General features: G+C 37.3%; 1 pseudogene; it reads right to left on the bottom strand.

Annotated features, from left to right (window-relative positions):
* Nucleotides 1–3,623: 3,623 nt before the first annotated feature.
* On the bottom strand, nt 3,624–4,545 carry LOC149238610 (putative UDP-arabinopyranose mutase 2 pseudogene; annotated as a pseudogene).
* Between the last annotated feature and the right edge of the window lie 9,710 nt (nt 4,546–14,255).

Here is a 14,255-nt window from a genome sequence, read left to right on the forward strand (position 1 = left end):
TGGTTGATAAGGATGGCAGGGAATTGGCAGCATACTAGTGGCAGAAAAATCCAATGCATCATTATCATAGTAGGAGAGAAAAACAAAGATGTAAGGGCACTTCTGCCAGGGTAGGAAAATGACATAGGCGATGTCCATTTTGATTCTTGTGGCTTCTACATCATGCATAATAGCTCTAATTTCTGAGGCTAGGGATAGGGAGTCATCATCCTTGAATTCTTGATTGAAGAGCCTGATCGTCAATTGACTACCTCCAACCCTGAGTATGAGTCAAATAAACTTTCTTTGTTAATGCATCATAGGAATTTGTAATTGGAATAATATGATGACTTACCTCCTTACTTACAAAATCAATCATCCAGGCATATGCCTTACTATGTGTGCTCTCCCAAATGGAGAGATCTTTTTTTGATGTGGGCTTGGTAGGCGCATTTCCACCTCTTTCACAGACACCTCTCCACATGTCATTGAAGATGTGGGTGTACCTAATCTTTATGTACATTTCATGGTATTTCTCCTTGCCATTAAGAAATACACCAATAATGGAGATGAAAAGTGCATCTTTTATAAGCAATTTCACTACAAAATATTCAAGCAACTAATAAAAATCCATAACTAATAATAGAAAAGCTCCATGTTTTTATTCCACATAGCTTCAAGAAGTGCATGATAAATGGAACAATTTGGAAAGAATAATACAAAACTTTACAATATTCATTAGAGAATTAACAATTGATCATTTACATTATCACATGGAAAATCGAAAAGAGATTTACGGTGGAAATTCTCTTGTGAATCACATTTCATTCGAGATTACATGGACAAATAATTCAAATCCAAGAAGTTACAATTATCACAGAGTCCACATGAGGCATGAAATTTTTCTTGTTATAGGGACCACATGATGTTGGCTTTACAAAATTTTTGTAGGTCAAATGATTATACATGCATTATGGTTGATAAGGATGGCAAGGAATTGGTAGCATACTAGTGGCAGAAAAATCTAATGCATCATTATCATAGTAGGAGAGAAAAACAAAGATGTAAGGGCACTTCTGCCAGGGTAGGAAAATGACATAGGCGTCAGGAAGAGTGACAAAATGGAGTTACAAGGGGCAGAGGAATGCCTAAATTTGAGACTTTCACTTTGATAACATGTCAGGCTAGGAAGGTGACTTCCAATTGTGATGCATTCAATTAAGATGAATATCATTATATACAATAAGAATAGCGATCTTTGGGATTCAAATTCCAAGTTCTTTTCCTATTCTAACATATGGAATTTCTCTATTTACATATTTACATAATTTTGCCCAATTCTGGAGGATTATGTGTCTAATAATATGGAATGCTAAAGTACCTCCAAATTGCACTTTTTTTCTTTGAATCACTCTTAAAAAAAAGGTTTTAACTTTATATAGGATTCAAAAGCTAAATAAAGTAAGTCCAAGCATTTGCATCCTATAACAATAATAATGAAAGTTCCGTCATTTATTTTTCGAACTCCCTCACTTAAGAACATCATATATTACTTTTGCATTTGTGGGATAAAGTGACGATGGAAGATTGCTTTCGAGGGTACTCTATTACAAGGGAATAATTTAAAGGAATATAGAATAGTTTGTTACTTTATTACTTGGGGAACCTATTTGACGAGGAATGCCAAGAGTTGTTAGGATGTCTAAATTCCTACTTTCAAAGTGTCATTACAATCTCTTTCATTGTTTTCTTCTTATAAAGGAAAAACTTGGTAGTGTTAATTGGAAAGGTGATTATGAAAAGGGATTATGTATTTTCCTCTATAGGTATAGTCAATGCATGTAATGTCAAATTTTAGTCCAGTGTCAAAATTAAATTCGTATACCTTTCTAAACATGGTAGGTATAATATTGGTGTTTACTAGTTTACCATTTTGTCTTGTTTTGCATGACATGTTTGTTAGTCTCTTCCTACCTTGAGCAAGGGCTCCTAGTAATTGATTTGCATAGATTTACCAATGTTTAGTATTAAATCCCTTTTCTTTATCTAATGCACTATTTGTTTTGTAGTTTTCCATAAACTAATTGAAGAGATGTTTTAATTTTGCACATGGATGAACCTTGTTGTTTGAGATGATATTATTGGGCCTTGGCATTAGTTGGGCATTGATTGGAATACCTGGCTTTTTTTATTTTATTTACCCTATGTTGTAGCGACAAAACCACATTAATATTTCATTAAATGAAAAGGAGGTGGCCATGCAACAATATGGTGATGCTCATGGTCATTACATAAATGGTGGCATGCAATGTAGTGCATACCTGCTCAACCTTTGTGCCTCTTATTTTTCTCCTTCACAATCATGAAGTCCTCGGTAGTTGTTTCACAATTGCTCCATCCAAATAACAAAAAATGAGGGCATCATCACTATTATGAGTGCACTATTTTTTCATTAGATAAAGATCAGTTCCATTATGAGTGCTCTACTCCTCCCCAAAATAAATATGCGTTCATTTCTTTGTTAATATTTTAGCTTTTCCATTTTCCCTAAAAGAAAAAACCTTTACACCTTTTTCTACATCAATGGTGCCATCTAAAGAACCTACCCATTCTCATTCTTGGGCTTGGTTGACTCACTAAAAGGATTTATGATGTGGACATTAATTTTGTTTTCTTTAATTTAATTATAAAAAATTAATAGGTGGATAGTAGGGATTTGATCTCCACTTAATATTCTAGAAAATTTTTAGTATTAACAAATAAAAAGTTGAGATTTATTTTCAAAGTGGTTGTCCATTTTTCCTCTGATTAATTTAAAAAAAATGACATATGAATTAAGTGTCCCATGAAACGAGTTATGCCAGCATGATACTGTAACAAATCCTATTTACAAACTAAGAATCTTCATGTTTAAGAATATTGGTGCATGTTTTTTCAATGTATATATGTTTAATTTATATATTAATGGTTTTAATAATAATAATAATAATAATAAAGCTATAGTTTAGTTAATTTTTTATTTAGTAACATGAGATGTATTCATGAAGTTTTTTCATACCAGTGTTTGCATGTTTAGTATGGACTAATGGCTATCTTTCTTTACAACCATTTAATTGATATGACTATGCTAGTATAATTTTGTATTTAATGTTGGACTACAACATCTCCCCCATATTGAGTTGTGACATGCTTCTAAGCATAATACTATTTTTTAATAACCAAGATTTAGTGATAAAGTCAAACTTATATATGCTCAAATTAATTTCATAAAAGATACATAAAATATTGAACGTACAAATATTTTCAAAATGCAATATTTACACTAATGGCTCTTTTAAAATAGGGAAAGTAGTTATGTCACTTTTTTTCTTTTAATTATATTTAATTTATTAAAAAATGTCATATGAAATAAGTTATGATATTTTGGGCATGTGGTATTGATAAGTCATGGTCTTGGCCCATGGTGTTCACAGGCTATTTAATTTATATGGTTGGGCTAGTATTTATGTAAGTTAAAATATCCTTGATTTATCAATAAATGTTGTTGTTGTGAAAGATGAATAACAAAGGTAGCAATATTGTACATCCAGTTCACATGGAATAATTTCAGTTTTTTAACAAAGTTTTTTTTTGAAATATAAATTTCAATTTTGATTGGTTTTTTGTTTTCCAAATTCCTCCCTCCCTGTTTTCACTCCCAATCCCAAGTGGTCGCAGATGACCTTGACACACCATCCTGCCCACATATCGTCATAGCGACCAATGGGCTGCCCATCGCCCATCAAGCCAAAATACATGGCAGGGCCAATCAAGTCCCGATTGAAGGCCAAATTCATGCCACACATGGGGAACAGAGTACCCTTTGGAATTGTTAAAACTGCATCCACATACCTGGTGTTGCGTTCCCAAGGCTTGAAAAGATGTGTGGGGGCATCATAGTCGGGGATGTTCATCCAGAGGCCATGAGAGACCGCAGTGGGTGTTCCATGGCGAAGGCTGAAGGGGTACCCACGCACAAAATCTGCGCCCTCTCTGTATGGATCATACAGTGTATTGAAAAAGAATGGAGTGGAGGGGGAAAGCAAATTGAGAATGTGGTGGTGGAGAGCATTGATGTGGTTTCCAGAGGGATCCTTGGCAACAAAGCAGTCATCATCAATTGTAAAGATGTATTTCTTCTTGGAGACCATGTAGCCGAAGCAACGACAGGCACTGTCTTTGAAGGAAATGCAGGAGGCCTTGGGTCCCAGGATCCTGTTGATATCGTTTCTGTTGTACAGTTCGTAGTCGAAACCCTTGGGCACGCTGATGGTCTTCGATGGATCCCCATCCTGCACGATGATGAGGTGATACGGCTCAAAGAATGGCCTCCACATTTCCAAGAAATCCAAGTTCCGAATTGTAGGTATCACTATGTCCACTTCCTCCTTCAGGATCGGGGTCCCAGCGGCACTACAACCTGCCATCTTATTATTATTCATCAACTGATGCCGCAAAATAGAAACAAGAAATGAAACAAAACAAAAACCACACGGCCGAAGAACAACCCAATCTTCCACTATGCCGCAAAATAGAAACAAGAAATGAAAGAAAACAAAAGCCACACAGCCAAAGAACAACCCAATCTTCCACTGTCAGGAAGAATTGGAAGTGTTTTTTTGTTTCTAATGAAACGCACACAACCCAATCTTAAACAATCAATCAGGAAGAATTGAAAGTGTTTTGTCCCTTTCCATTTGCATCTGTGTGTGTATATATATATATATATATATATATATATAAGGAAGAGGATGCGAGAGCTTTGTTTTGTTACGTGGGGATTCACCTTTTTGCGCAATCTTCGGAAAACTTTTTTCGTTGGATTTTGGTCGGGAAGAGTTTTTTGCGTAATTTCTGGAAAATCTTTTTCGTTGGATTTTCGCAGCTCGAATTTTAAAGGGAAGAGTTTCATAAAGCAGTTCAGTTTGGTTATAAATTGTTTTTTAGTTGATTTGTTTAAAATTGGGTAAGATTTTTTTAAAATTATAATTCATAACTATCCACGTTATTTCTTAAGTGTAAAGGGAAGAGTTTCATAAAACAGTACAGTTCGGTTATAAATTGTTTTTTAATTAATTTGTTTAAAATTCGGTAAGATTTTTTTAAATTATAATTCATAACTGTCCACGTTATTTGTTAGGTGTAAATCTCTCTTCATATTCCTTTTTCTCATAACCATGTGTTCGCCTCTTTTAGGTTAAATTAATATTCTTTTTTTTCATAACCATGTGTTCCATAACCATGTGTTCGCCTCTTTTGGGTTAAATTAATTTGTTTAAATTTAGGTAAGTTGGGTTACACTTTTTTTTTTTTCCAAATTGCGTAAGAATTTTTTAAAATTTAATTCATAACTATGCACCTCAACTGTTACTTGTAAATCTCTTTTCAAGTAAGTGTGATGGTAAGATTCAAATTAAAATATCTTTTAGTTGTAACTCGGTGCTCATCTTTTTTGGGTTTTTTTAGTTAATTTGTTTAAAATTAGGTAAGTTGGGTTACATTTTTTTTTTAATTAGTTTGTTTAAAATTGGGTAAGAATTTTTTAAAATTATAATTCATAACTATCCACGCTCTTAGTTACGTGTAAATCTCGCTTCGGATTAAAAGAATCAAGCCTGTAAATCTCTCTTCGGATTCTTTTGTTTCATAACCATGTGTTCCTCTCTTTTGGGTTAAATTAATTTGTTTAAATTTAGATAGGTTGGGTTACACTTTTTTTTAATTATTTTTTTTTAATTGCGTAAGATTTCTTTTAAATTTAATTCATAACTATGCACGTTACTTGTTACCTGTAAAACCTCTTCAAATAGGTGTAATGGTAAAATTCAAATTAAAGTAGTTAAGGCTTAACAAGCTAAGTGGGGGCATCATAGTTAAGGATATTTATCTAGAGGCCATGAGAAACTCCAGTGGGTGTTCCATGGCAAACGCTCAACGGATACCCATGCACAAAATTTGTGCCCTCTATCATATAGTTATTGAAAAAGAACGGAATTGAAGGGGAAAACAAGTTTAGAATGTCATGCTAGAGAACATTGATGTTGTTTTTAGAGGGTCCCTTAGCAATAAAGCAATAATCACCACTTGTAAATATGTATTTCTTCTTGGAGACCATGTAGCCAAAGCAACGAGAGACACTTTCTGATAATTATGTTTGGAAATTACTGAGAGGGGGGTGAATCCGTAATTTAAAACTTTACTTTTTACTCAACTTAATTTTCTTCTCATGCAACTAATGATTTATGTATGTGCTCTATTATTATTGGATACCTTTTTGAAAAGAAGTTTTCACATATATTTATCAAGAATTCAAGGACATTCACACAACATTTAAGAACCAACACATGAAGACACCAGATATAAGTGGAAACCCCAAAGGGAGAAAACCATGAATTTTAGGCTGAAAGTGATGTGAAGGAAAGTCGGTACTCTTTATTGCATCATATTTTTGTAGGCTCCAACCTACAAGAGGCCCCTACCTCAAAGGAAGCTCCAACTCCCACAAATTTTCTGCAGGCTACAACCCACAAGAGGCTCCTACCTCAACATGATACACCCTGTTCTTTATCAAGTTATAACATAGAAAGGGACAAAAATATCTCAATCACAATATCAAGTCAAAAAATTTGGATAACTTATATATAATTATGTTGTCAAGTCTATTGCAATCTTCACTACTTCTCCTTTTCAACTCTATGCCTCTTCTGATGCCACTCCTCAACTTTCTCATGCATACTGATTCACTTGAAAATTTCTCTTTCCATTCAACACTGTATATTTTATAAGCAAGCCTTATTGGTTGTTTAGATTCTTTGCAGGAATATGGAATGAGGCATTGTCTCTTGGTCTTCTAAAATTGTTCACAAGCTTGTCTCCACTTTCAGTTCCGAAAAACATTGTAGTATAAAATAGAGCTGGAATAAAAAAACTCAACTAGTAATGATTACAAGAGACAAATCAGATGTGTCTTATCTTGTATCATACATTTTTCTATTTAAAACATATATTTTTCAGCTTGTGCCTCAATATTTTATGTTCCATTTAACAATGTTCAACCTTCACATTGATTATCATAGCCTTTGCACTTCATATCACTTTCAACCGTTTGCATTCTAGCATAAATTATCATCAATTCAAAATTCAACGTTCATGTGCACTTCACATTCAACATAAAGTATCACCAATGTGATCAATGACATCAATGTCAATATTACCAACATTCTTCCCCTTTGGCATTGATGGCAACACACAATTCCTTATCTTGTTTGTCGGGGAATACCTTTGTTTATACCTCTGCCTCCAGAAAAAAATACCTGTGTTACCTCCCCCTTTGACATCAATGGCAAGGGTTTAAAGACTAACAAGGATAGTTCATAATAACACTCAATCCATAAAATCTTATCCATTATTAGTGTCAAGTATTAATGGAGTGTGAATGTTGGGCAATGTGTTCTCTAATTGCAAAAGTTGCTCCAATTAGCATTGTGGACGTTACTCCAAATTGTAGACCCTTCAAATGCAATATATTGAAATTGTTGCCATATTTCTCACTACTCTTCAATAAGGATGCCATTGTTGTTTAATAATATATGAATTATATTGCTTTAAATAATAATTAAGAAAAATAATACAGTGCTTCAATCTCACCCAATTTTGTATTATTTTTTTGTGTGAACTTGGCAGATCTCTATTTATTTCTATTTTCAAAAGAACTTTTCACAACCATTTGCTACTACAGGTGGTTTTCCTGCCCGAAGGAAACCAGGTATCCACTTGTCAGCTTTAAATCCTGTCCAAAATTTAAATAAGTTCATTGCTATCCATCTGGCAGCATTGCATTGGCTGTCTATTCTACTGTCTCTATTTATCAAAATAAAAATAAACATAATTATACTGTTCATAGTCAAAACCATTTTTGAATCCAACTAGTTCACTGTGTCACTCCTCATCAGAGGATATTACTGGTGCTGGTGCCTTTGCACTGGATCCTGGTATCTCACTTCACTGCTCAATTCTCCATTTCAGGTGTGTCAGAGTCTGTTCAATTCTACCTAGTGCTAAGTTGTTTCTGTATGCCTGGATCTAGATTACTATTATCTCCCGTAATAGTTCTACACGGACTGGGTCTTTTTCTTTGTTCTAATTTTGTGCCTCTATTTCTTCTCTCGTTGCATGCTCATACTCTTGGTGGAGGGTCATGGCCCGATCCACCACGTTGTTCATAATCCAATATTGTTGTATGGTTTGCTTGAACAGTGAGTGCCTCCCTCGAGTGGACCCTAGGTCTGGCACCATGCTTTCCCATTCATCCATGGGGATATCTCTGTTGAAAAATGGCAGCAAGAAATTGTTAAAAATAGAAGTGCTAAAAATAGTAGTTCGGGTACCAGTGCTGGATTGGGCAACAGGGAATGAAAAATGGAAGTGCTAAAAATAGAAGTTCTATTTTTAGCAGTTCAGTGTGGATTCCTATTTTAGTCAGTCCCTGGACTAGAAATAGGAAGTAAAATTTGAATTTGATATTAACAGCATTTTGTAAATTAATTAATTAATTCAGTTTGAGATAATTAGTTAAGGAATTATGAACTTGAAGTCTATGTGTGGACATGCAATAGTTTTTCCTTTTATTGAGGGATTTAACCATCAGTTAAAGGATGAGGATGAGTTGTAATTAGTTAGCTTAGTTAATTGAGTCAAGTCTAGTTAGATTAATTTAACAAGTTGTTAAATTAATGAGATTTAGTTTGTTAATGCTTGCATGCATGTAACAACTGGGATTTTTAGATAACTGAAGATTCACTCATGGATAACTCATGCATGTCAGTCCAGACAGAGACCCAGTTGAGATCAGATGGAGGGACAGTGTACTATCAGTTGCTAGGATATTCCTTGTGAATAGTCCTTGCATGCAGAAGGAATACTTTTCCTTATGGATTACGTAGTTGGACCTGAGGTTACAGCCGGAATGATGTGGCCAATTCACACATGTTATGACATTGGAACCCAATCAAAACTGCGTAAGGAAATAAGAGCTTGGAGGACTTGTGCAACTTATATATACAGGCCTAGGTAGTCCATGAGCTACATCATTAGAGAACAGAGAGAGCAGGATAGCCTTTGAGCTGATTCTTTTTGTATGTTGTTGAGGATTTCCACTTGATTGATAATACGGAGATGGGGTTTTAGGCTAGTGCTTTCCCTAGGTTATATCTTCTGTGTTATGCTTGATTACTTCTCATTCTCAGTTATATCTGTTCATGCTTGATGTTGCTCATGTTATATTAAACTTCCGCTAAGTTTATGGTAGATGTACATCTAGTGTTATGCTTTAGTACATTGCATATATCAGTTGGATCTGCAGGTGAAATTTCTACATGATATCAGTGAGCTAGATAATTTGTAGAGAAAATTCTACATGGTATCGGAGCACAGGTGATCAAGGAAGAACAGTATACAAGAAGGGAGAAGTTGATGTTTGTGGTTTCTGAATATTGAATTGAGTTCTTATCACATCTATTTCACCAATGGCGTTCTATGGTTTGAGACTTGAATATGCCCTTGATGGCAATTCGAATTATATAGCCTGGAAGGATTGCATGGAGGCAGTATTGGAAGAAAATGGTCTAAAGGACTTCATTGATCAGGAAGTCCAGAAGCCAAATGATGCTACTCAACTAGCGGAATGGAAGAAGTGTGTGGCTAGAGCTAGGAGAATCCTCTTGGAGGGAGTTCGAGATCACATTGTCTCGAGCCTCCATGGGAAGGAGACTTCGTTTTCGATGTGGAAAAAATTGAAAAATCTTTATTAGAATAGCAGTGATCAGAGGAAGCTGGCATTGAAGGACAAACTTCGAAAGATCAAGTGTGAAAGTGGGGACACAATCTCTATGTATCTGAACAAGCTCACCTCATGCAGGGATAAGTTTGGAAGTGTAGGGATCGTGACCTCTCATGATGACATTGTGAGTCTTGCACTCCTCGGTCTTCCTAAGAGCTGGCATAGCTACCAAGACTCGGTTAATGGAAGAGAGAAACTGCTAGATTGGGAACGACTTTGGTCGAATTTGATGTAGGAGGAGATAAGAAAAAGTACCAGAGATGGTTCTTCATCCATGGACAATGAAGAAAGGTATGCCTTAGCGAGTAAGGCGAAGAAGGGAAAGGAGAAGGTTTCTCTTTCCGAGTCCAGTTCTTCCCATGGTGGGAAGAAGTTTGACAAATCGAAAGTGTGATGCTTTTGTTGTCATGAGGTGTGCCATTTTGTTACAAATTGTCCACTGAGGAAATCCAAGAAGGGATCTGGGGAAGGATCTGAAGGTGGGGCACTTGCTTCACAGTTCGAGTTGGATTTCACACTCTTCACATGCATGGTTTCATCCATGGTGAGAAGTGGTTGGTTTCTTGACAGTGGAGCTTCTTTCCACATGACCAGCAATAAGAGTTTTTTCAGTACTTTGGAGGAGAAAGATCTCCAGATACTCATAGCAATGGGTAATGTTGAAAGGTATACTGTCTCAAGTGTAGGCACGATTATTTTTCAAAGGGAGCATGGAGCTCACCTTACCTTGACCGATGTCAAGTATGGACCAAGACTGAAGAGAAGCTTGGTGTCGACCGCGATGCTAGAAGACAGAAACTATGTTGTAGTCTTTAGTAAGGGAAAGGTTTTCCTTAGACACATCATCACTAGACAAGTGAAGCAGATTGGTTCACAGGTCAAGAACCTATATGCTCTTGAGGTTCAAGATGCATGCAAAGCCTTGAGTAGCAAGGCAACTGATGGAGACTTGTTGGTTGAGAGGGAGAGTATATTACCTCTCAACATGCAACACTAGAAGAAGTCTTAGACGATTGTGGAGGGGCCATGATTGGTGCAATAGCTTCAAGAGGTTGTGGAACAGCCACAACTACAGAAGCTAAGAGGAGATCAAGTAGAGACATCTACTCATGCAGAGACCTCCAGTAGGGGGAAACTTCAGGCCGTGTGGGCTGAGGGATCACATGCAGCCATACCTCCAGGTAGGAGGTGGGTCGATGTGGAGTGATCGTCCCAAGGCGGAGGGGCAAGATCCTTGAGGTACCCAACCTCTTTGATTCGAATTTGCTACGGGAGCCCCGATGAGGAGTAGTAGAACTGACTGATTGGGTAGAGACAGATGCAGATGGAGTGGCAGAGAGAGCTACAGTGCAAGGAATCCCAGACCAATGCAGAGCTAGCAGGCTGCAGCAATGCGAGAGGCACAAATGTGTTGCACAATGCAGGGTAGCACAGAGAGGTGTGCAATGGTGCGAGATGCATGGAGATGTTTTAGTAGCGCAGAGGTCAGAGAGGGAGCACTTGTCAGCAGTAGGTAGAGCTTCAGCATCAGAGTATGTTTCTAGCCCAACAGAGAGGCCAGTTGGGAGTTTTTTTTGTTCCGAGAGTTGCTAGAGCAACCACACTTGGTAGATGCGTTGCATGCAAAAATTATGAAGGTACAAGATCGAGTTCGAGAGGAAGCCTTTCTTGTTGAGAGGGAGTGTTGAAAAATGGCAACAAGAAATTGCTAAAAATAGAAGTTCTAAAAATAGCACTGGTAAAAATAGCATTTTGGGTACCAGTGATAGATTGGGCAACAGGGAATGAAAAATGGATGTGCTAAAAATAGAAGTTCTATTTTTAGCATTTCAGTGTGGATTCCTATTTTAGTCAGTCCGTAGACTAGAAATAGGAAGTAAAATTCGAATTTGATATTAACAGCAGTTTGTAAATTAAATAATTAATTCAGTTTGAGTTAATTAGTTAAGGAATTATGAACTTGAAGTCTATGTGTGGATATGCAACAATTTCTCCTTTGATTGAAGGATTCAACCATCAGTTAAAGGATGAGGATGAGTTGTAATTATTTGGCTTAGTTAACTGAGTCAAGTCCAGTTAGATTAATTTAAAAAATTGTTAAATTAATGTGATTCAGTTTGTTAATGCTTGCATGCATGTAACAACTGATATTTTTAGATAACTGAAGATTCACTCATGGATAACTCATGCATGTCAGTTCAGACAGAGACCCATTGAGATCAGATGGAGGGACAATGTACTATCAGTTGCTAGGATATTCCTTGTGAATATTCTTTGCATGCAGAAGGAATACTTTTCCTTATGGATTGCGTAGTTGGACCTGAGGTTATAGCAGGTATGATGTGGCCAATTCACACATGTTATGACATTCGACCCCAATCAAAACTGTGCAAGGAAATAAGAGCTTGGAGGACTTGTGTAGCCTATATATAAAGGCCTAGGTAGTCCATGAGCTACATCATCAAAGTATAGAGAGAGAAGGATAGCTTTTGAGCTGATTCTTTTTGTATGTTGTTGAGGATTTCCACTTGATTGATAATACAAAGATGGGGTTTTAGGCTGGTGCTTTCCCTAGTTTATATATTTTGTGTTATGGTTGATTACTTCTCATTCTCAGTTATATCTCTTCATGCTTGATGTTGCTCATGTTCAGTTAAGCTTCCGCTAAGTTTATGGTAGATGTAAATATAGTATTATGCTTTAGTACATTGCATATATTAGTTGGATCTGCAGGTGAAATTTCTACATGATATTAGTGAGCTAACTGATTTATAGAGAAAATTCTACAATCTCGGTATTTGAGATTGTCTCTTAAATCTCTCTCCCAATTCGCAATCTGAGCTCTGAGTTCTGGCAGATTTCCTTCCATGTAGGCGTTGATGATTTTCTTCATGTGTTCCCCATTAGGTTTCCTGCCTCCTTTTTTTTGTTGTCCACTTGTTCCCTCCTCCTTTTTGGTTCCACTGTTTCCTTTTTTGGGGGCCATTTTGCTCCTGTCTGGGTGCTGCTATCTTGCGTCTGGTGTGTTCTATCTTGGTCAGAGTTCTTACTCTGGTGCATTGGATTACCTATCATAAAATTGATGCATTCACAAGCTTTATGGTTTTGACAGAGTTCAATTCCCCAATTGCCCTTTTTCTTTCCTTTGTTCGTGCCTTATATCTTCTGGTTTCCAGCTAGGGTTTTTGTACCCTGTAACTCCTTGTTTCTAGGTGGTTTGGGGTTTTTTGACTGTTAATTTCTTTTTCAGGGTCAGGTTTCTCTTAGGTTTTCTTCCCTTGATCCCCCCTTTACAAATTTCTAAGCCATTCCATTCCTTTCTCCTTGGTTCCAAGTTATCCTCCTTAGATGGGATCAAGGTAATTTCTTTTCCCACCTTCCCCGAGTTTTCTTAGACGTATCTACATGGTTCCTGGTGCCGTTCCTTTCTTCCCCCTTAGGACGCCTGAATTCTAGCAGTCCTCTGGTCCTTAGGGTTTTCCCTTCCGAGGTTTCTTCCCTAATAGCTAATGTCACAATTCCCTCCATTCCTATAAGCCTGGCCTAGATCGAGAGCCTTCGGGGGATACTGCTGGCTGATTTTCAGGCTGGCCCTCTCCCTTTCTAGGTGTTAGCTCTTGTCTCCCTTTTTCTCTGCTAAGGAATTGCCTATGGTCTGTAGGAATGGTGTCTACAGCTCTGGCAATTCTGGAGGCTTTTCCTTTGTTTTGACTATCTTAAACTGGAAGCTAAGTTGATTATCAATCTTCCTGCTACAAGACTCATGATGCTTTCAGATTTGGGGGTAAGGGGGCTACATACCTACTTACCACGCAGCTGCTTCTTCCTGCTGCTACCTGTGTCTTCACTCTGTGGCCACCTCCCTTCTCGCCACCTTTCCTCATCTTCGTCTGCATGCACAAGAGCTGTTTGCGAGTTTTCTTTGGTTTTAATCTCTCTCTTGCCTCGGCCCTTAACCCTTACCGGCATCTGGTTGTCTTGGTTACCAGCACGGATCCCTTTGATCTTGTCTGGGAATGTTGCCCTCCTATCCTTTCTCCCGATGTCCTTCATTAATTCCCACCTTCTCCCGGCTCCTCTTGCTGTGTCACTTCTGACCTCATTCTGCCACTTGGTGTCCTTCCTCTGCTCACCTCTATGTTCTTAGTCCTGCCCTCCTCTCTGTCAGTTTGGTTCTTTCTATCCCTCACACTCACGGGTTGCGTACCTCCCATGCCCTACTCTCTCAGCTACCTGATCGCCTATCTTCTCACTTCTTCTCTACGTCTGTCCTTTCTCCAGCTGTCCTCATCCTTCTTCTCGCTCTTTCCTCCGCGGTCTCTCTAGATTTCCTCTCTTGTTCGTATTTACTTCCTTATCCTTTTCGAGTAGTTGTCTCAGGTCCTTCATTTCTTCCTTC

The sequence above is a fragment of the Pinus tabuliformis genome, chromosome 8 (assembly GCF_031772625.1).
Source record: "Pinus tabuliformis cultivar Carrire ecotype Pingquan chromosome 8, CPIR1, whole genome shotgun sequence".
NCBI lineage: Eukaryota > Viridiplantae > Streptophyta > Pinopsida > Pinales > Pinaceae > Pinus > Pinus tabuliformis.